The sequence below is a fragment of the Meles meles genome, chromosome 9 (genome assembly GCF_922984935.1).
Source record: "Meles meles chromosome 9, mMelMel3.1 paternal haplotype, whole genome shotgun sequence".
In the NCBI taxonomy this organism is placed as follows: domain Eukaryota; kingdom Metazoa; phylum Chordata; class Mammalia; order Carnivora; family Mustelidae; genus Meles; species Meles meles.
The window spans coordinates 83,191,122-83,211,401 of NC_060074.1; the positions used below are offsets into that span (position 1 = coordinate 83,191,122).

At 45.6% G+C, this 20,280-nt stretch overlaps 1 pseudogene; it reads right to left on the minus strand.

The window, feature by feature from the left end:
• Positions 1 to 422: 422 nt before the first annotated feature.
• LOC123950440 lies at positions 423 to 20,042 on the minus strand (annotated as a pseudogene).
• Positions 20,043 to 20,280: the final 238 nt, after the last annotated feature.

A 20,280-nucleotide genomic window follows, 5' to 3' on the forward strand; every position in this document is an offset into this window, starting at 1 on the left:
CGTTGCTTGGTTCAGGTACCCAAATGGTGTCAAGATCAGGCTCCTCTCATCTCTTGTCTTGGCCCCTTCTCATTGATGCTTTTCTCAGACAAGCTCTTTTGTAAAGGCAAGATAAGATGGCTGCCAGTGGCTCTGGCATTATAACCTCCAAGTCTGTTGGAAAGTTAGCCTCTATTTATCAACTGTTGGAATGAAATTCTGTGATCTGACTCCCCCTTGGTCCACCTGGGGTCCCAAGTGTCCACCTCTTCTGTACCAGGCAGGATTCATTTGTAGAATACAGAAGCCACTCTAGATATTTAAAGCAGAGAGGGATTTAAATCTAGTGCTGAATGCTTGCAAAATTGTTAGATGGTTTGAAGGAGATTGATTGACTGATTGGTAGCACTAGGATTTAATTAAGCTCCACTTTAGTATAGGCTCTAGGGCTTACCCATGGCACTCTTAATGTATAAAGCCTGGATGTTCTGCCAGTTCTTTTTGAGCAGTGATACCAGGAAACTGGCAGCCAAGTGGATGTTGTACACAAACTTATCATTGGTCATCTTCTCATGGCCATCGGCCCCTGACAGATACAGCACCTTCTTCACCTGGAATTTGATTACAGACTTCACTTCATCCACTCTGGTTGCCATGTTCTCATTGTGGATCAGCAATGAGGGGAACTTGCCAGTGTATTCAGGCCCAGACTCAGGATTTATGGGATCAGCTTCATCAGAGATTCTGAAGCCAAAGAGGCATCATACTTCTTGGCCAACTTCTTGACTAATTGCTTATTCTTATTAAGTTTCTTCAGTGTCTCAATGTCCATTTGGGGAATAGCCACAGTCTTGGTCTCATTATAGTGCTGCTGGTCCCCCAAAGCATAAATGGAGAACTTGGGGCAGGGAGTGGACTTAAGCCTGATGGTGTCTGAGAAGGGTTTGTCCTCCTGATGGTCATAGTTCTTCAAGCTGACCTGTCTTCAAGCTCCACTGTCTAATGGAGGAAGTTTTAGATTGAAGCTTTAGAAATGACTCCCAAAATACAGTGGAATGAACTTGCTAGGGAGAGCTATGACTCTTGAAACACTCAGGAAGGAAGCAGAATCAGGAGGCCACCATGAGAACAGTTGAATTCAAGATCACATGTTATATTTGTGATTTGGGGATCAGGAGGACAGGAAGCTGGTAACATTGCCTCCAAACCGCTTCTGAAATCCAAGATACAATGGACCAGAGGGCAAACCACTGTACATGGGAAGTGTCTATGAGCATGTGTGCCTACAGAAAATGTGAATGTCATAGGAAAGCTATCTCTTCTGCACTCCTGCCTTCCAAATCTAGTTTGAATGAAAAATTTTGGAAAATAATTTGTATTCATATAATTGCCTGTACAAAAGTCTAGAAAGGTGTTTTTTTTTTAACCACTGCAATATGGACAGCACAGTGGGGGGCAGTTGGAAAGGATTCTGAGGGCAAGTCCACCACAGGAGGTGGCTGGGAGGGTACAAGGCTCTCCTAGGCAAGGAGCCACACCCCCAGCTTCTGGGACTGTCCAGGGTCAAGTACACCTGTAGCCCAGGGAGTAATCAGGATCAAGTTTGTTGTCCCGAGGAAATTTAGGCTACAGGTTATAATTTAGGTTATAATATGCTGTTACTATGAGAGGTAAAAGATGCTGGGTGACAAAACCCAAAGATGTCCTCTACAAGGTATATGCTTTATCATTACAAGTACCTTCACCTACACTGCTCCATTTGATTCTCACAAAAGCCCCATAACAGGAGGAAGGTGGCTGGGGGATGGGGGTTAGGGGTCCATCTTACAAAGGAGAAGATCAGACTCAGAGGTTAAGAGCCTGCCTAAGCTAATCCCTTACAGCTGGTGAGAGGCAGTGTTTACATTCAGACCCAGTCTCCTGACTCTTTGGATCCCATGCCCTTGGGCTAGAGCAGAATGTGGAAGAAAATCCTCTCTGAAACAATGGTTCCAACTCCCCAGTCTTCATGTATAGAATCTTGTGTCAGGGCCCTTGAGGGAAAGCTTTCCTCTGTTTTCAAGCAGCTATGGCAGGATTGGAGCACAGGGTCTTGGAAGACTCTGATACAGGAGAAGAGGCGGGAAACTTGCACAAGTGCTTGGATGCCTGGCACCGCCCTTCATTTGGTCTTCATCTGAAGAATGAAACAGGGAGTTTCACGTTTGCTTGTTTAATGCTGGGTGTTCCAAGATGCCACAGTATCATTTAAAATACCTGAATTTAGGACACAGATGGGTGCACATTTCTCCCAAACAGCAACATTTTTAGCATTAGCCATTCCCCTGTAAATGCAAAACCTTCTTTGATAACGGATCAAAGCAAATCCCTCCTCCTAGCCTTCCCTGTGGACTGCAAAATGACTGGGTTTGCATAAACCAGATTAGAGCCATGCAGAGCTGCCACCAGCGTTACAAATGCCTCCTGGTGTCAGCGCCCAGGAAAATCCCTGCGGTTCTATCAGCAAGAGCTTCCTCTCCAGGAGTCCCAGAGACTTAGGCCACCACAGCAACAGAGATCTCCAAACTGGACTGCACTGCCTTCTAGAGGCACCGCGTTTCAAAGAAGGGGACTTGCCAGGAGGCCAACGAGTTAATAAGAAGCTAGGGGCAAGAAGAGCAAGCACCAGGGCCTACCCCCTAGTGGTTCTACCTCTTGGTCAGACTCTGCGGGGCCTGCGCAGCTGCCGCCCGCAGACAGCTCCACCCCATTGGGCAATGCAGCCCAAACTCTTTGTGATCAAGGAGGTTCTTCCTTTTCACATGTGTGGTTGGGTCATCACACTCCTAGAGTCCTCACCATCTGTCTTAGCTCAGGCTGCTGTAACAAGTTTCCATAGACTGGGTGGTTGAAATAACAAATACTTAACTTCTCACAGTTTTGGAAGCTGGAAGTCCAAGATCATGATCTGGCAGTTTCTGTACTGGTGAGAGCCCTCTTCCTGGCTTGCAGAAGGCCTTCTTCTCACGTCCTCACATGGTGGAGAATAGAGAGGGAGAGCAAGCTCTTGTGTCTTTTTTAAATAAAAACACTAATCCCATTCACAAGGGCTCTACCCTCACCTCTTAAAGGCCCAACTTCCTAATATCATCACACTGGCATTTGGGATTTCAACCTATGAATCTGAGGGGAACAACGATGTTCAGTCCATAGCATCTTCTTGCTATAGAGAAGGCTATGGGTAGCAGCTGGTCACTCCTGGAGTCCTGGCCCAAAGTGGACAAGTTAGGTCAGTCTTCCCATCATTCATACCAGGTCTTGTTGAAATATTTATGACATTTTATACAGTGAGCTGGTTAGTTCTGTTTTCCTCTCATTGCTTCATTTTTGACAACACTTCGGTGATGGGCTGAAAAATTATGTCCTCTTCCAAAATACATATGTTAAGGTCCTAAGCCCCAGTACCATAAATATGTCTATATTTGGAGATTAGGTCTTGAAAGAGAGGTAATCAAGTTAAAATGAGGACATTAGGATGGGTTCTAATCCTGTATGACTGCTGTCCTTAAAAGATTAGAACAGAGACATGTACAGAGGGAAGACCAGGAGAGGGCAGAGGCAGAAGACTGCTACCTGCGAGTCAAGGAGAGAGGCCTCCCAAGAAAACAGCCTTGCCAACACCTTGATCCTGGACTTCTAGCCTCCAGGACCATGAGACAACCCATTTCTGTTGTTTAAGCCACCTAGTCTGCGGTACTTTGTTAGAGCAGCCCTAGCAGACTAATGCACCTTCCTTCCAGACCAATAGCTAATCTGGGCTCCTGCCTGTTCTCCAGCCCCTTTTCTTGACAGCGCTGCTGATAATCTGTCCTCTGGATGCAGAGATGGCAATTAGGCCATCACCAGGAGGTGTGTGCTTGGAGTCCTTTCCCAAGTATGGGAATCATCCACTCATGCTCTCTTTCTCTGGACTCTGTCGAGGGCAGAGAAAGATGCTTCTGGCCAGGGAACATTTCATGGAGGGGAACTTCCAGGGGGAAAGGGCCCACATGTATTTAATGTACTTTCTTGGTCTGCACATTTGCCATTCTAGGCAACAGATGCACAAAATATTTATACCTCCATTTCCTCTCAGCATTGGTGGTATAATCCAGTGGGACCGTGCCTTTCTAAATTTATTTCCAACTACATTGGCACAACACACAGACACATGGATTGCCTGGATTGGCTTATGTTTTCTAGACGGGTTTAGTGCCTTGTCTCATGCAGGAATGATGGGCTCATACACGAGAACTGATCAGATGCTATCAGTGATGGCAGTTGACACACTGTCTTGCTTTCAGCCCTTTACAGTATAGATTGTATTCTTGCTACAATATGTTTAATAAGCACCATGAACTCATAGTTAGGAGAATAAAGATTAACCACATCACTAACGGTACACAGGGCAGGTTGTCTCTCCCCCACAAAAGTCTCATAGGACCTAGTGTTTTAGCCATCCCTGTCATTCCATCTGCACTCAAAACAATTGTATTTCTATCTCCTGTCTCCTTAGCAATTGCCCCTCTGTGGACAGGCTCTTGCTGGGACTATTAGCAACCTCCCCACTGTACCCACCAGCACAAGTCCTGACACGCAGAGGGGCTAAATTGATATTTCCTATAGGAATAAATTATGCTTATGATTTAGATTAATTTTCACTTATAGTCACTTTAATTTCAAAATAGTTCTCCTTTTTCATCCTCTCTATACCCATTGTAATAGTTAAGGAACCAGAGACATGTACTTGATGTGATTAGCAAAGCCTTAGGCCAGGGTGCACAGAAAATATTAGAACTCCAACTCCTCTGTATTTTTAATTTTATAATTTAGTGTACGTTTCACCTACACTATTAATATGGTAGAGTGTATACTGTAGGACATGTATTCACAAACACACATTGCAGGTGTCTGCTAAAGGAGTTGGCATTTTCAGGAATGTTTGGAGACTGAGCCAAGACTGAGAACCAGCCATTCCTGCCTCTCTGAACCTCATTTCCTTCCTTGTGAAATGGGACGTGGGGCAGGGCCTGGACTTGTGACCAGGGGACCCTCCCGGATCTGCCAATCACTCTGCACAGACTTTTCTAGGGGCAGATTGCGCTGGGTTAAGAGAAGTTCCTTCCTCTTTGGACATTTTGGACTCTAGCACGATGATGCATATGAGATGTTAGTCCTGCTCCTGGCCCACAGAAACCCATGCGTGCTGTCTGCCTGAGAGAGAATTATTTCTGAGAGAGCCTCCAGAGCCTGCCATATAGTCACCACTAAATAAATGTTGGTTGAATGAACATGTGGATGCTCTGAAGACCAAGTCCCTGCCCTGGTGCTCGAAGGGTGCATGTCCTCCGAAACCCTGCTGCCTGGCAGTGGGATCAGGGGTGAGCAAGGTCGTGAAGTCTCTAATTGGTGCATGTCTCCTGCTGCCTTCAGGGTCTGGGAAGGGCATGGGAGATTGAGTCTTTGACTTCATGAAAAGATGCAGAGAACTCTCCATTCTTCTTTTGCCTGATGAATTGCTGATTTAGGGCATCCCCCTGGATGTCTAAGGGTGGCAGTGCTCTGCCTTAAGCCTGGCTGGCAGCAGGGCCCCAGTTCCCTCCAGCCCAGCCCCCAGTCATGGTAGACAGAACTAGGGGATGAGAGTACTCCTGGGCTCTGGGGTCTGGAGGAAACAGGGCCTGTTGTTTGGTGCTCAGAGGCCCCTCAGGGCAGTGCTTATTAGACGCCCCCATTCCAGCTGGAGCTTGCTGGAAGGAGAGCCCTGTTCTGAGAGCATCAGCAACTACAGAAACCTGGCTTGTAGTGACATCCAGAGGTCATGGAGAGAGGCAGCTGATTGGCAAGGGAATGCATGAGGGTAGCAATAGTTTAATCTTAATTTGGGTGCATCTACAGTTGCATTTTTAGCTTGATATCAAAAAGAACCTAGAGGCACAAACTTCTCCATGGGCACATTCTCAGAGTGCAGGGCTCGTGCTGCCAAAGAGAGGAGCCCCTAGGAGAAAGAGATCTGAAACTGCATAGCAGAGACAAACAGACACACAGACATACACACAGAACCAGAAAGTCTAGAGAGCTTCCTGCAGATTTCAGATGCCAAATTGCATCAGAAATCACTTGGGCTGGGCAGCTTGTTACAGAGCCAGGTTTTGAAGCCCTGCCTCAAGGATTATAGCCCTGGGGTGGGTCTAGGAAATTGGCAAATGAGCTCCTCAGGTGAGGCTAATGGAGTGATCTGTGAACCACAATTTGGGAAAAGCTGTTTGAGTACCCAGAATCACAGTGCTGAGAGTTGCAAAGCCTGAGAACTAAGTAATTTTGGAGCCTGGGTCACTTTAGGGGGAGGTAGGTTTGTCTCCACCCAATTGTTCTAGAACATTGGGTGGGGGAGTATGGTTAAGGAAACAGGGTGTCAGGAATGAGTGAAGGTGGGGACCCCAGTTTAACAAGAGAGGCAGAGGATGTAAGGACTGGCCTTTCTGATCCTTCCCGGTGTACTGCCTTTCTCCCCCCTCCTCTGAACTCTGAACCAAAGTTGGGGGCAGCAGGCAAGGACCAATGTGACTCCTGATAGAGACCAGGCTGGCCAGCCTCAGTGGGTTCCCGTGGTGGTGCTTCCTGCTGCCTCTCCTGGACCTGCCAGACCTCTCCAGCACCCCCACCTTCTCACCTTTTCCCCAACCTCAGTCTACATGGGCCTGCCCTACCTACCATCTTCTTCCTCAGGAGAGGCCGCAGTGAGAGTGTTTGGCCTTGCTCTCCTCTTGAGAACAAAGGCAGGTGGCCATCACTGGCTCCTTCTGTACTAACTGCCTTAGGAGATGATAGTAAATCATTCTCAAACCCTGCTTTGTAAAGCCCCACCTTGGTGGGCAAGATTCTAAAACTCGCTCCTCCCCTTCAGATCCCAGCAGTGCAGCTTGCAGGTACCTCCTTGGTTCCTGCTGGCCGGTAGAGCTTCCTTTGAAGACAGGCTTCTTGTAGTTTAAAGAAAAAAAAAAATTCTAGCCACAAATCTAGTGTACCTGACTTATTTTTCAGGTAAAGAGGCCTAGGAAGTAAACGCTCACCTTCCTAGTTTTCAGTTTCCATTTGGGCATTGGATATTTTCTTAAATAGGATCATTTTTTAAAAAAAATCCAAATTCCAAAGTGGAACTAAAAGAATAACAGTGAAACGAATGTTTTTGGAGAGCCAAATTCAGGTCAGTGACATGGGTGATGACCAGCAAACAAACAGGCAAGCGGCTGGAAACGCAGAAGGCACCTGTCTAAGCTGTTTCTCTTCGCTGACCGTACTCAAGTGTACGCAGCTGGAAACACCAGGCTGGAAGCCAGTTTGCAAAGCGACCCAGGAGGCCCCGATTTCTCGTGCTAAACATTTGCATATCCAGAGTCTGCGTGTAGCCTGTAAACACCACTCTGCCAGGTGTCCCCTGGCCACTCACCCGTCCCTCCGGCGTTGGACTGTGCAAGGCAGGACCGAGAAGAGGGAGAAACAGGAGGACACACAGATGGGCTTTGCTTCCGGCGCCAACCTCCTCAGCCCGTTGCTTGCCGGGCTGGCTAGCCCCTTGTCTCAGTCTGCTCAGGCGGCCGTAACAAAGCACCACAAGCTGGGGGCCTTAACTAACACAGATTAATTTTCTCCCAGTTCTGGAGGCTGCAAGTCCATGATCAAGGTGCTGGCCAGTTTGGTTTCACCTGAGGCTTCTCTTCTGGGCTTACAGATGGCCACAGTCTTGCTGTGTCCTCACATGGCCTTTGGCCTGCGCGTGTGCTCCAGCCCTTCTCTTCCTATGGACACCAGTATTGGATTAGGGCCCCACCCTTATGACCTAATGAAAGGTGCTATGCACCCATCACACAGGGCATTAGGGCATTAGGGCTTCAATATATGAATTCTGGGGGCCTGATCAGTCCTAACCGTCCCTCCTAAAGCAAGAATGCTTTGGGCAGAGGCTTACCCTCTCTCATATCTTGTCATGTGTCACCTGAATCAGACAGGGACACTCTCAGTAGCTCTTCCAACAGCCAGCTGTGGGCTGGAAACACATGCCCCACAGAGAGCTATTTCTTTCTACTTTGCTCTTGGAGATCTGAAATCATCAAAATTCAGCGTGGTGCTAGGAAATGTGCCCTTGTGTAAGGTGACCCACGTGAGACCTCCTTGCCCTTTGGAGATTCAGATTAAATGTGGCTCAAACTCTACTTGTACAGCCTCCCCACAATTTCCTTGCCTCATTTTCTTCAGCTTCTCTCTGACTCCTCACTAAGTTCCTTGGGCTTCTTGGCATCAGACTGGATGCAGGAGTCTGTCCCTTTATAGTTCCCACACACATCCAGACTCATGCAGCATTTTTCATGGTCTCTTATCTCCCTGATTCCAGGCAGGGACAGAGTGAGATTTACCAGTAGGGAACAACCTTCCGCAGTCCTCCACTGGCTCCTCTCAGTGCCCCACCTTTCCCAAAGTCCAGGCTCCTCTGCCCTATTAGGCCCCTGAGAAGTGGGGCTCAGTTCTGGTACCGAGGGGATGCTATGATGTACTGCTCAGATCCTTCCTTTCAAGCCTGAATCACACATTCCCCCATCCACATGGGGCACTGCTTCCTAAAATGAGCTCTGAGGGGGCACCTGGGTGGCTCAGTGGGTTAAAGCCTCTGCCTTCAGCTCAGGTCATGATCCCAGGGTCCTGGGATCGAGCCCCACATCGGGCTCTCTGCTCCGCAGGGAGCCTGCTTCCTCCTCTCTCTCTCTGCCTGCCTTTCTGCCTAGTTGTGATTTCTCTGTCAAATAAATAAAATATTAAAAAAAAAAATGAGCTCTGAGCTGAGCTTCTCATTGGAAACTGCCCTTGACTCAAGGGAGCTGCCTTACCTAACAAGGCATCCTAGGCCTGATGACACCCCAGTGGGGTAGGGTACAAAGGCACAGCCCCATGACTCCATTTGGGACAATTCTGAAGAGCTCAAGTTCCGTATGGAATTGGCTGTTGCCTTTGCTGCAACTTTTCCCTCTCTGTCAGCAGCCCTCAGTCCTCACAGGTGTTGCACCTGAGTGGACTCCCAGATCAACTTCCTGTACTCCATCTCAGATGATGTCTCTGGAAAACCTGACTCAAGATGCCAGGTCTGGCTGCCACAGGGGGCAGCCCCACTGTGATGATCTGCATCTTCCTAATCTCCACAAAGTCCTGATAAATCGAATTCTCTACATTAAAAAAAAAAAAAAATCATCATTCCCTCCTTTTTGGCAGAGAAACCAAAGCCCAGAAAGGAGGAGACATGTGAGCCCAACCTCACCCTTCGTGTTAGTGGCAGAGCCCCCAGAAAGGTACAGACTGAATTATGTGTCGGTCTTGTTTGGTTAGTTAGCTGGCTGCCGTATGGCACTGTGAGTGCCTGGATGGTCAAATTAAGCCATATGGTCCTGGCTATGGGAGATGAAAAGTCTCTCCCTTGCCCTAATCCCATCCCTCTGTGCTTCCTTGTAGGTCTGCTACATTGACACTCCTTTTTTCCTCTCTGATGTCCCTAGGCTCTCTCACTTGGAAAGCCCGGATCTCCCCATCTGGTTTGGTTTGGGTTATTTTGATTGCCAGGAGCAGAAACCCATTCTGGATGGCTTGGATGATCTCAGGAAATCCAACAAAATGGAAGTGTCTGAGCTTAGGAAGAGTTGGCTCCCAGAGGCTGCAGGGAGTGCCTTTCATTTCCCTTTCCAGGGGGCAGTAATGCATGGTGGCTACAAGGAAGGAGTCAGCAGTCAGCCTACTTAGCTTTTTATCGTGGCTTTCTTATAAGTCATTTGGGGCACCACCTCCTGTGTCTTGGGTTCCGCGTCTGTACAATGAGGATAATCATAGTACCCGTCTCCTGGGATTGTTATGAGAAATACATGAGGTAGTATCAAAATAAGGGACTTAGGATAGTGCTTGGCATATATGAAGCACCATAGTTTACTTACTGTTATCTCTTACTCATGGCTTCTCCACTTTTCTCCCTGCATCTGTTGTTCTCTTATTCTTTCTTTTCCAACCACTCCATATGGGTCCTACGACTTAAGTACGTACACTACCTGATAATAGCCGCTGTATTCTCCTCTACTTGATTTTCAGCTCAAGGAGCCATTCCAAGAAGCATCTTTCATCTCTGCCTCTTAGTTTGGGGCTCCTATGAGAAGGAATGTGACTGTCCCCAGTCATCTTTTGAGGCTGTTTATTCAAATGATATGTCATTGGCAACTTAGATTGGCTCTGCTCAAATCAGGTGCTCACCTTGGTCTAATCATCTGAGGCTAGGAGCATGGGGCTAACCATTTCCCTCTCCCTCAGCAGGCCCAGGGGCAGGTTCTATGGGAAGGGAGTGAAGGAAGGGCGGAAACCCCCAAATATGCTTGCTGCATTGACTCTGTGAAACTCCTGCAATCTTTGACTTCCCCAATGATGAGGTTCCTCTCACCACACATGTGGAAAGAGTAATCTTTCATGATGGCTTTGCTTCCTCTCCACCTCCTTAACCCCTTGCCTCTGACAGTCCCCTCACCCACTCACCCCAAAGTCATTCCCTGAAGACTCTGCTCAACTCTTTTTTTCCTTGCTGGGCCTGCATCCCTGAGCCTCCTGATCATCTCTCCTCTGTGAAATTCTCCCCTCTTATTTTTCATGCTGTTAACCAGCTTTATGGTCCTTCTGCCTCACGCATCAGCTTAGCCACTTCTGCTACTTGAACAGATACTTGGGCATCTAATCTTCTGTTTTGGACTGTAAGCTTCTAGAAGGCAGACACAGTGTCTGGTACAACTCCATATTCCACAGAGGCTTCTACACAGTAAGCATGAAGCTTATGTTGTGAGTGTCTTAGTCAGCTTTTGTGAGGCTATGCTGTAGGAACAACCCCCAAATCCAGTGGCTTAAATCAACAAAGGTTTATCTCTTGCTCATGTTTCATGACTCTGGCAGGTCAGCTCCAGCTTGGCTGAGCTCTGTCCACCGCCATTCGTCATGTCTCAGTCACTGTGGGATTGAGAGTAAAGGAATATTCCTCATCTAGAATATACATTTGTGGATACAGAAAACGGCAAGAAACATGACAGAAACACACGGTGACTCTTGAGACTCCTTGGAACAGGCTCTGTCGCTTCTCCTTACAATCCATTGGCTAAAACTAGTCCATAGTCAAGTCTGACTGTCAGCAGAGGGGAGAAGTAGGAAGACACCACAAGTATGTAACAATGAAGTCCTTTTGTAGAAAATGGGTTGTGAATAATTGGGGAAATGATACAGCATTCTGTAAAGCGATGTAACAGGGCTATTTTAAGGGAACCTTGACAAGGAGAGACTTAAATGTATTTCAAGGGAAACGTCATAGTACCCACATTTCTACACAACGAGGGATCAATTCTAAGTTATGACTTAATTAGAATAGAACCAATTCCTGGGGTGCCTGGGGGGCTCAGTCATTGAATGTCTGCTTTTGGCTCAAGTCGTGATCCCAGGGTCCTGGGATAGAGCCCCACACAGGTTCCCTGCTCAGCGTGAGGCCTGCTTCTCTCTTTTCCACTCCGCCTGCTTGTGTTCCCTCTTTCACTGTCTCTCTCTGTCAAATAAATAAATAAAATCTTAAAAAAAAAAAAAGAATATAACCAATTCCTTCCATGAGAATGGGCATAAACCTTTGCTCCTTCTGGTGCTGTGAATGTTTATCTATCTCCATAGGGAAAACACAATAACCCTCAGAGAATGCAAGTGCTAGTGACAGGAAGCTACAGAATTCACAATACCTGGGCCAGATTCTCAGAGCTTGGTGGAAGAAATGGAAGCATTTTGGAGGAAACAAATGACACTTGGTGTTCACTGACTCTGTTTTATGCCAAGGCTGAGACTTACCACCAAGAATCTGTGGCAAGAGGCAGCAGATGACTGTGGACAACAACAACACAGGAAACACAAAACTGGCCTAGATCACACCTGAGCTATGCCTTCGGTTAGGCAGATTAAAGGTTTTTATCACTTCCCTAAGGAAAGGGAACCTGAGACAATCCTTGAAGTTCTGTGGTGTTAAGCATAAGTAATAAAATTTATTTGGTTCTCACCACAGAGTGTTTGGTTAGTCTTAATGAGTACTTGGAACTGTTTTCATAGACTTATTGCAGAATTTTTAGATATCTGGCCCAAGTGAGACCTACCTTCCTCGTAGATTCCTCATAACCAGAGTGGGCAAAACAAGGAGAACAGACCCTCGATCCAGGATTTAGTTTTACTGAGGTTTGTTCGTATCTGGGTATGACAAGTGCTGTAGGCACTTGGTAAGCATATGCTCAGTGAGGAAATTCATTCTTCCTGGAACAGATTTGGCTTGATGCCAATTACTGGGAAGGATGAAGAGGCCCCTAGTGGGACTGAAACTAGTTAATGAATTCCATCACTCTGTTAAGGACATGAACTACTCGTTATAGGGCACAATTTAAAAACCCAGAGGTAAGTGCCTTCCTTTATTAACATGGGCTAATTCTGAGCAATCCGTGATACAAATCTCAGCCTCTAAACTTCTAAAACAATAAATCCAACTACATCAAACTCATTGTGATTTTTTGCAATTTCACTGAAGATTTTCAGAGACCCGGGGGTGGGGGGTGTTTAAATAGGTCTCTTTTCCTAAAATCTCCTGATTCCTTTGTGAGAAGTGGGGAGGGTGGGAAGGTCACCTGATTTCTTCACCCTTCTTCCACAACTGTCAATACCTTTACCTTCAAGAAGCTCCCTCCTGCCCAGCACTATAGCTAGGGAGGCTTCCCTTTACTCCAAAAAGGGGTTATCACAGCATCTTTCCCTCAAATTGAACCTCCTCCCTCCAAAAACATTCACATAACAGCTATCAAGAGGCTATTTTCTCCATATCATTAGGAGCTGTATAGTATATTTTTGTGTGTGAGGTTGAGTACAGTTATAACCCATTTATTAACTTTGAGCTATTTATTTCATGTACCTGAAACTCATCTTCTATAGGTAAAATAGAGACTGAGGAAAGGTTGACACTTTGGCTTAATGAACAATCCTGTCCTGGGACTGCCACTTTCTACCTGAGTATCATGGACAAATTACCTAGGATCTTCAAGTTTTAGATTCCAGAATGATGAAATGGGGAAATAAGAGTACCCATCCCACAGAAGTGGGGGTGGATTGTCATGTAACTCACATCATGGAGAGTGCTTTGCATTCTTCCTGGCACATGACAAGTGCTCCAAAAACATTAGCAATTATTTTTATCTTAGCAATACTTACAGAGCAAGGAGAATATGTTCCAATCACATAATTTGTTCCAAACTTATGTAGTGGTTTTAAATGTGTCTGCCAATTTTTGTCACTCTGTCAAGAAAGGCAGTCGAATTTCCCTTTTTAAGAATATGGGCTGGCTTAAGGGACTTGTTTCTAACCAGTTAAATTAGGCAGAAGCAACGACATGTGACTTTGGAGGTTTGGTTAGAAAAGGCAATACAATTTTCACCTGGCTCTTTCTATTGTGTCTTGAGACATTTGCTCTGGAAGCCAGACACAATGCTGTGAGGAAGCCCAGACTACACAGAGAAGTCATGTGTAAATGTTCTGGCCAACGGTCCCAGTGGAGGTTCCAGCTGACGGCCAGCATCAATCAGCCACTGAACATGTGGAGGAGAAGACTTCATCATGACTCCTCAAGCACTGTTTGACTACAACCAAGATATCAAATGATAGCCATCTAGCTGAGGTCAGGGTAGGCACACACAGGTGACGTGTACATAGCGGTAGTGAGTCTTGACAGGTGATGCCATTTATGTTCTTTGTTCTTATCTCCTAGCTTGAAAACTGTAGGAGTTTCATAGATGTAGAACAACATATGAGTTATGTGTCATCCTCTAAGTGGCATCATTTTTAGGCATCTTGACAAGTACACCACCATTTTTTTTCCTGGGAATGACAGAACGCAACACTGGAATACTCCACCCTCAACTTACCTTTCATCCTTGCCACAATGATCAGGCTGTCATGTCATTTCTTTGAACTCATGGGGACGTGTTAATCTTGGCCATGGAAATTACAGACACTGAGGATGGGGTGGTAAGGGCTATGGTGCTCATCAAAGCTCATCCTATGTAGCTTGCTATTCTGGTCCTGGGAAAGCATTATCTTCTTGCCTCAGGAGTTATGCCTCATACAATCTTTTGGAGTGGAAAAAAGAGAAAGGCAAAATCTAGTCTGAGGGAGCTAATAGCCTACTGTGTGGTATAAGGACAACATGTACACATCAGTTGGATTGTTCCTTGCAATTCCATCTGTGTGATTTAATTCTGTCCAACAAAAAGGACAGTGTGACGTGCAGGGCTGTGTTGGGGGTCAAGTAGTATGGAGAAAGTGCTTCAAAATAAAAAATTAAATTAAAAAGTGAAATTAAAATAAAAAAAAGAGAGAGAAAGTATTTTAAGAAATTGTCTCCTCATTGTCGGTCCATGGGTGGGTAAATCTGACAAAGATTATCACAGACAGCCCTAGCCTTTGTAAACACGAATTCGCTAGAACATTCCAATTACCATTCCTCTTTCATAGAGTCTTGGAACATTAATCTGAGAACAACTCTATTATTCTCCTTAAAATTATTAAACCCAGTGAATGGTGTGACTTGCCCAAGGTCACATGGGCAAACAGGAACAGAGCTGAGAGCACAGTACAAGCTTTTGATTCTGACCTTATGGCTCTGGGTTCTAAATGTAACCCTTTTAAGTTGCTGACCTTAGGGGCGCCTGGGTGGCTCAGTGGGTTAAAGCCTCTGCCTTCGGCTCAGGTCATGATCCCAGGGTCCTGGGATCGAGCCCCGCATGGGGCTCTCTGCTCAGCAGGGAGCCTGCTTCCCTTCCTCTCTCTCTGTCTGCCTCTCTGCCTACCTGTGATCTCTGTCAAATAAATAAATAAAATCTTTAAAAAAAAAAAAAGTTGCTGACCTTAACCAGGCCATTCCCCATGCCTTAATTCAGAGGGTCAATGATAACTTGACTGAGCATCTCAGAGAGCAGCTGGGTTTATACCTTGAGGTCAGTGGAGAAAACTTGAGCTGTTGGTATTTTTCCAGGAGGATAGGAAAAATTATCTGACCTATACTGTGGTCAGAGTGACCTCTCTGAATAACATGATATGGTGGCATAGAATACTACAGCCATCTTAACACTCATTACACTTTAATAATTTTTTGGTGTCTGTCTTTGACCCTTGGCATACACTTTATGAGGGTAGGAACATGGTAGTCACACTAACTCTGGTATCTTAGAGGAGTGCTAGCATATGCTAAATGCACAATAAATAAAAATATTTCTTCATACGTGTACAGATAAATTGTTGTTGCTAATCTGATATAAAATGTTTCAAGTAACTTTTCAGGTACTGCTGGCCTAGAAGATCTCCCAGCGTCCCATTTCCACCATGAGCTGGCCTCAGCTTACTTTCTGGGCTTATTGTCTCCCTCTCTTCTTCCTGGAAATTAAGTCAAGACTTACTGAGTATATTACAGCTCCCAGAAAATCATATTGTTCCCTACCCCTTTCCATCCTTCACCCAACTCCTGGTCTTCCCTTCATTCCCTCTCTCTTGATGTCCTTCACTCCTGCTGGCAATGCCTGAATTTCTACACTTCCATAAGTCACTTAATCTGATTCCCCCAAATTTAAATCTCCCAGTATTCCAAAGCTCTTCATAATTCACACCTTGCAGTGGGTTTTGTCAGGTATGGCAATGATTGTTTCCATGCCTTCCCCATTCACTGGCATAGGAGCCCCTGAGGGAGGGGGCTTTTAAACTTTATCTCAGAAGTAAGATGTTCTAAAAATATTTGCTGAATGGATGAACAAAAAATTTTGGCATTATCTGGGAGTATGGAAATGTATCCACATTTTTAGAAGTCATCATTGTCCACTTGGTTCATTCTGTAGGCTTATAAAGCCTCTAGGGCTCTGAGTTCAGACGAGAAATCCACCATGAGCCAATTTCACTCTGAGCTGGGCTCCTTAAGAGAAAGTTCCACAGGATAGTTAGCTCCAAAACTTGTAGGAAAAGTTTTTTTTGTTTTTTTTTTTTTTTATGCCTTTATGCCTTGGAAAGACCTTAACACATGGATCTGAATACTTTATGGCTTCATTTGTACAATGTTTTGCTATTCTCAAAATTCCTGCATAGGTGATAACCCTGTGGGGCAGATGGTGTGATACCAGCTCCCCACGGGACAGATGAGAAAACTGAGGTCAAAAGACGTTAAGGCACTTGCCCAAGGTCACAAAGCAGAGCTGAGACTAGAACTCAGTTGAGCTCCTTTTCCACAATGTCATAACCTTATGAATGAGCTGCCTAGAACTACACAGCTTGGCTACTTGTTGAGAAAGCCCCAGAATGTTTCCAAGACTGGGACTACACGGACTACATGTGCACATGCATAGTGAGGGTACCTGACCCAGATCTGTGAGCACGGCTGTGCCCTCTCACCCTGCCAGGAGTGGCCCGGCAGCACTGGGCCTCCAGTCAGGCCCTAGCACACTGGGTCAGCAACTCTCCTGAGCAGGTGACAGAATTGGGCAGTGACATGTCTCACATCCCAAAAGACATATTTAATAGACACTTTGAACTTACAGAAAGATTGAGGTTATTCATATAACCTAACATAAACCTGGATTCCACGTTAGTTATCAGATACCCAGGAAGGCTTTCTTTCCTTCTCCAGTAAAGTAGAATTGAGCATAGAAAGTTAAGGAAGAGAAACTGGGTCCCCCTCCAGGAGCTTCTTGCAATGCTTCAGTTCCATCACTGCCTTTTGTTCACTGAAGCAACATATTTTGATCTCCCATATTTTGTCACTTAGGGTAATCTCGGAAGGTGGATGGTCACACCCCAGGCACCATGTAGGAAAATTCACTAGAGGGAGAGAGGGAGAAAGAAAGACTTCTATTTCTGTTCAGTTCATCTCAGTCTTTCTTAATTTCTATTTTTTTGTGTTTTTATAACACACATAGATAATTCAGTAGTACACACAGACACACACACATTTGTATATAGTATGTCCTCAAAGTTTGGAAGCCACTCCTTCACAACAAGGAAATCTATTCTTTGAGGAAGGAACCAAACCTTTCTGGTATTTAGTTCTCCACTCAGATAGCTAGGAGCTCCTCGTGATGGCAATCATCATGGCCTGATCTCTTCTGGCTGACCTGGTTGCCTTATGAAGCACAGAGCACAGTGTACATACTTTCTCTCCTCCCAGGATGCCCCTCCTGCTCTGTGATCGCTTCGGACATTTGGGAAGAGCTGGAAAGCAAAGAGAAAGGGGAGGGAAGGTTCTCCCTTGCCGTTGGCGGCTCTTGCTCAGACCGACAGCTTACCCAGAGCGAGGCCAGTGCATTTCTTTACTCCAGTTTTTGCGTCCTTTCTTTTCCAGCCCCTGTGAATGTTTGCTTCCCATTCTTTGCCATATAAACCAGAACAGAGACTCAGCCTGACACCACAGGCTCCTGAACCTCCATGCTTGTTTTGAAATTTGAAGGAGTTTATTGATTCTAGATAATCTGTATTTGATTGGAAAAGAGGGACAGAGCCTGTAAAAGGTCACAGAAGATTTCCTAAGGATATCTTCTCTCATCACGAAAGCTATTTAAGATTAACTTGGCAGGGAAAAAACTATGTTCTGGGGGGATTCAGTCACAGTCCAGGGACCAAAGCCCCTGGCAACTAGTCCCCCTGGTCCCTTTCCCACATGCATTTTTCTGCAGCGGCCCAGGATGCTGAACAGACTGGAAACCCCAAAGTGTCCCTGCCCCTGGGACCTAAGCATTTGGCTAAATCTACTCCATCCGTGTTTAACAAATTCTACTCCTTTTTTTTAGCAGGATACGACTAAGAATTCATAGACTGAAAAGTCGAGGTACAATATTTAGACCTAAACTTTCCATTTAAAAATAAATAATAATTCCTAATAACCCTTGAAAATACTACCACTTCAGATGATTTGTTCTTTCCTTTCCCCTTTTGAAAGCATGCCCCATGTATTATTTCTTTTCATTTTCTTGTTAGTCCTCCGAGTACTGCTAACTCTAGGATATTATGAACACCTTCTTCCCTCCCTCTATATTCCCAAATCTTTTAGGAACTCCCTGAGCCTTGCTTGGTTCAAAGTCTTACTCCTCTCAAGAGCACCCACGTTTAAATCAGGGAAGAGAAATAAGTGGTTAAATGTGAATAGCAGAACCCTCGTAAGTGATCACCCTACAGAAGACTGGATCTTTCTTTGAGACAAGTAAGGGCTTGGCCATTCCCATCTGTGGATGAAGGAAGTGAGTGAGGCTCAACCCCTATTATTAGCAGTAATAGTAATGACAATATCGCGACTTGCCTAGTATTTACTCGTTGCCTGACACTTTTCTAAGAGCTTCACAGAGATTGGTTTATTTAAGCCTCAAGCACACTAATGATTCTATGATCCCTCAGTTTTCAGATGATGAAACTAAAGCTTGCCAGGAGGGTAATTTGCCTGAGGTCACACAGCTCCTGCATAACTGGTTTCACATCCTAGGAGTCTGGCCCCAGGATCTTTGTAGTGATTTGTCATAAATCATGGAGTCAGTGCTAAGAATTGGGACTCCGAATTTCAGTCTCTTAAGTTAAACATGCTCTTCTCTGTACTAAGCTCTGCCTTCCCTGAGTTGATGAATTATAAGTCATTTAAACTTTTCATATCCTGAGCTACTTATTTGAGGAGTTGGTCCTGACTTCACTCTGAGGCTGAGGGTTAGAATTCCTGTTTCTGCTCCGAATGCCACTGTCAATGCAGTTCAGTTCTCAGAGACATCATTTTCCAGACCAGTTTATTAGAAAAACACTTTGTAGGTCCATGTCTGCATATGGCATTCTGGACAGTCGAATCCATCTAAGAAAAATCGTGGACAGAAGATCCAGAAGCTCAGGGCTGGACCAGAAGAACCAGAAAAAGCCCCCACGACACAGTTTGCTTTGGACAGAGCTGCCTCAGACAGGTAAATATCACTCTCCTACCTTTAAGGACTTCCTGGAGAGACAGGGCAACTCTAGATACAACTCCTCCTTATGTGTGAGGCACATAACTTCCCTGGCAGGAAGTTCCCTTTTCTGATCTAGACCTTTCCTGGAGCAGCTTAACAACGACCATTTTCTGAGGGCCTGCTCTGGGCCAGGCACTAAGACCTTTGTCTGCATCATCTCGTTCCAGCCTCAACCCCATGAGGGAGGGCTACTATCATCTTTTGTAGATGAAACTAAGCAGAAGTAGTTTAAATAACTTACCCAAAGTTCAATGAGTTAGTAGCGCAGCCTAGACATGACTATAGACGATTCCTCTCCAGGAGCCAGTCTGTAGAGGTTACAATGGGCTGCCTCCATATCAAGGGTCCATCTCCTGTGTACAAGATCCCGTGCTCGAGGGAACAGCTATTTGCTGGGCCCTGGATCACAGGATTGAATACCTGCTATTGCATGGTCTCTGTTGGGTGATTTTCTTTTTTTAACTGATAATTAGTCTTAAAAAGCCCTTATGTTCCATGTTCATTGAATGTAGGAGGTGGTTAATGTGGTTGGGGATACTTTCAAGGGTATGTGCATAATAATGGGCTGGAATGGAGGATGAAAGACCATTGTGGTCTCCCCTGCTGTGAGACAGAGGTCCCCTTAGCCAGATGGCCTTGTCCCGGCCCCCAACTCCCTGTAGTCTGCTTTCTGGTGCTTTTTCAACCCTCAGTGCTTCCTGGCACCCCTGTCATTCCCTGGGCTCCCGGACAGCTGGCGTGCCAAAAATCTATACCTGAACTACACTTACCTGTGCGCTCTGGCTAGCAGGCCTGACTTTCTAACACTGTCACACTTTATAACACTTTAATGCTTGGGGATTATAAACTTCCTCAGGCCCGGACCATCAAAGGAGAAACATTACCTGTCTGCCAATACAGCACGACTTTGTGGGAAGGGAACGGGGAACTGATGCTGTTGGCAATGACTGTGAGCATGGTGAACAGCACTTACTTAGGATTATTAAAGTGAATTTGCACACATAGATTTATATACGTACCTCAGGACTATGATGGAACTTGCTCAACAAATGTAGTATCAAGAATTATGGTGGGCCCAGAATGTGTTTTAATTTTTGAGGATGCAGGTGCTTTTTAAAAATGCTGCACTAGTAATGAGATCTATGCTCCTCCGTGTTGTCTCACTCCAGAAGCCCATTCTTCCCACGGCAGTCAA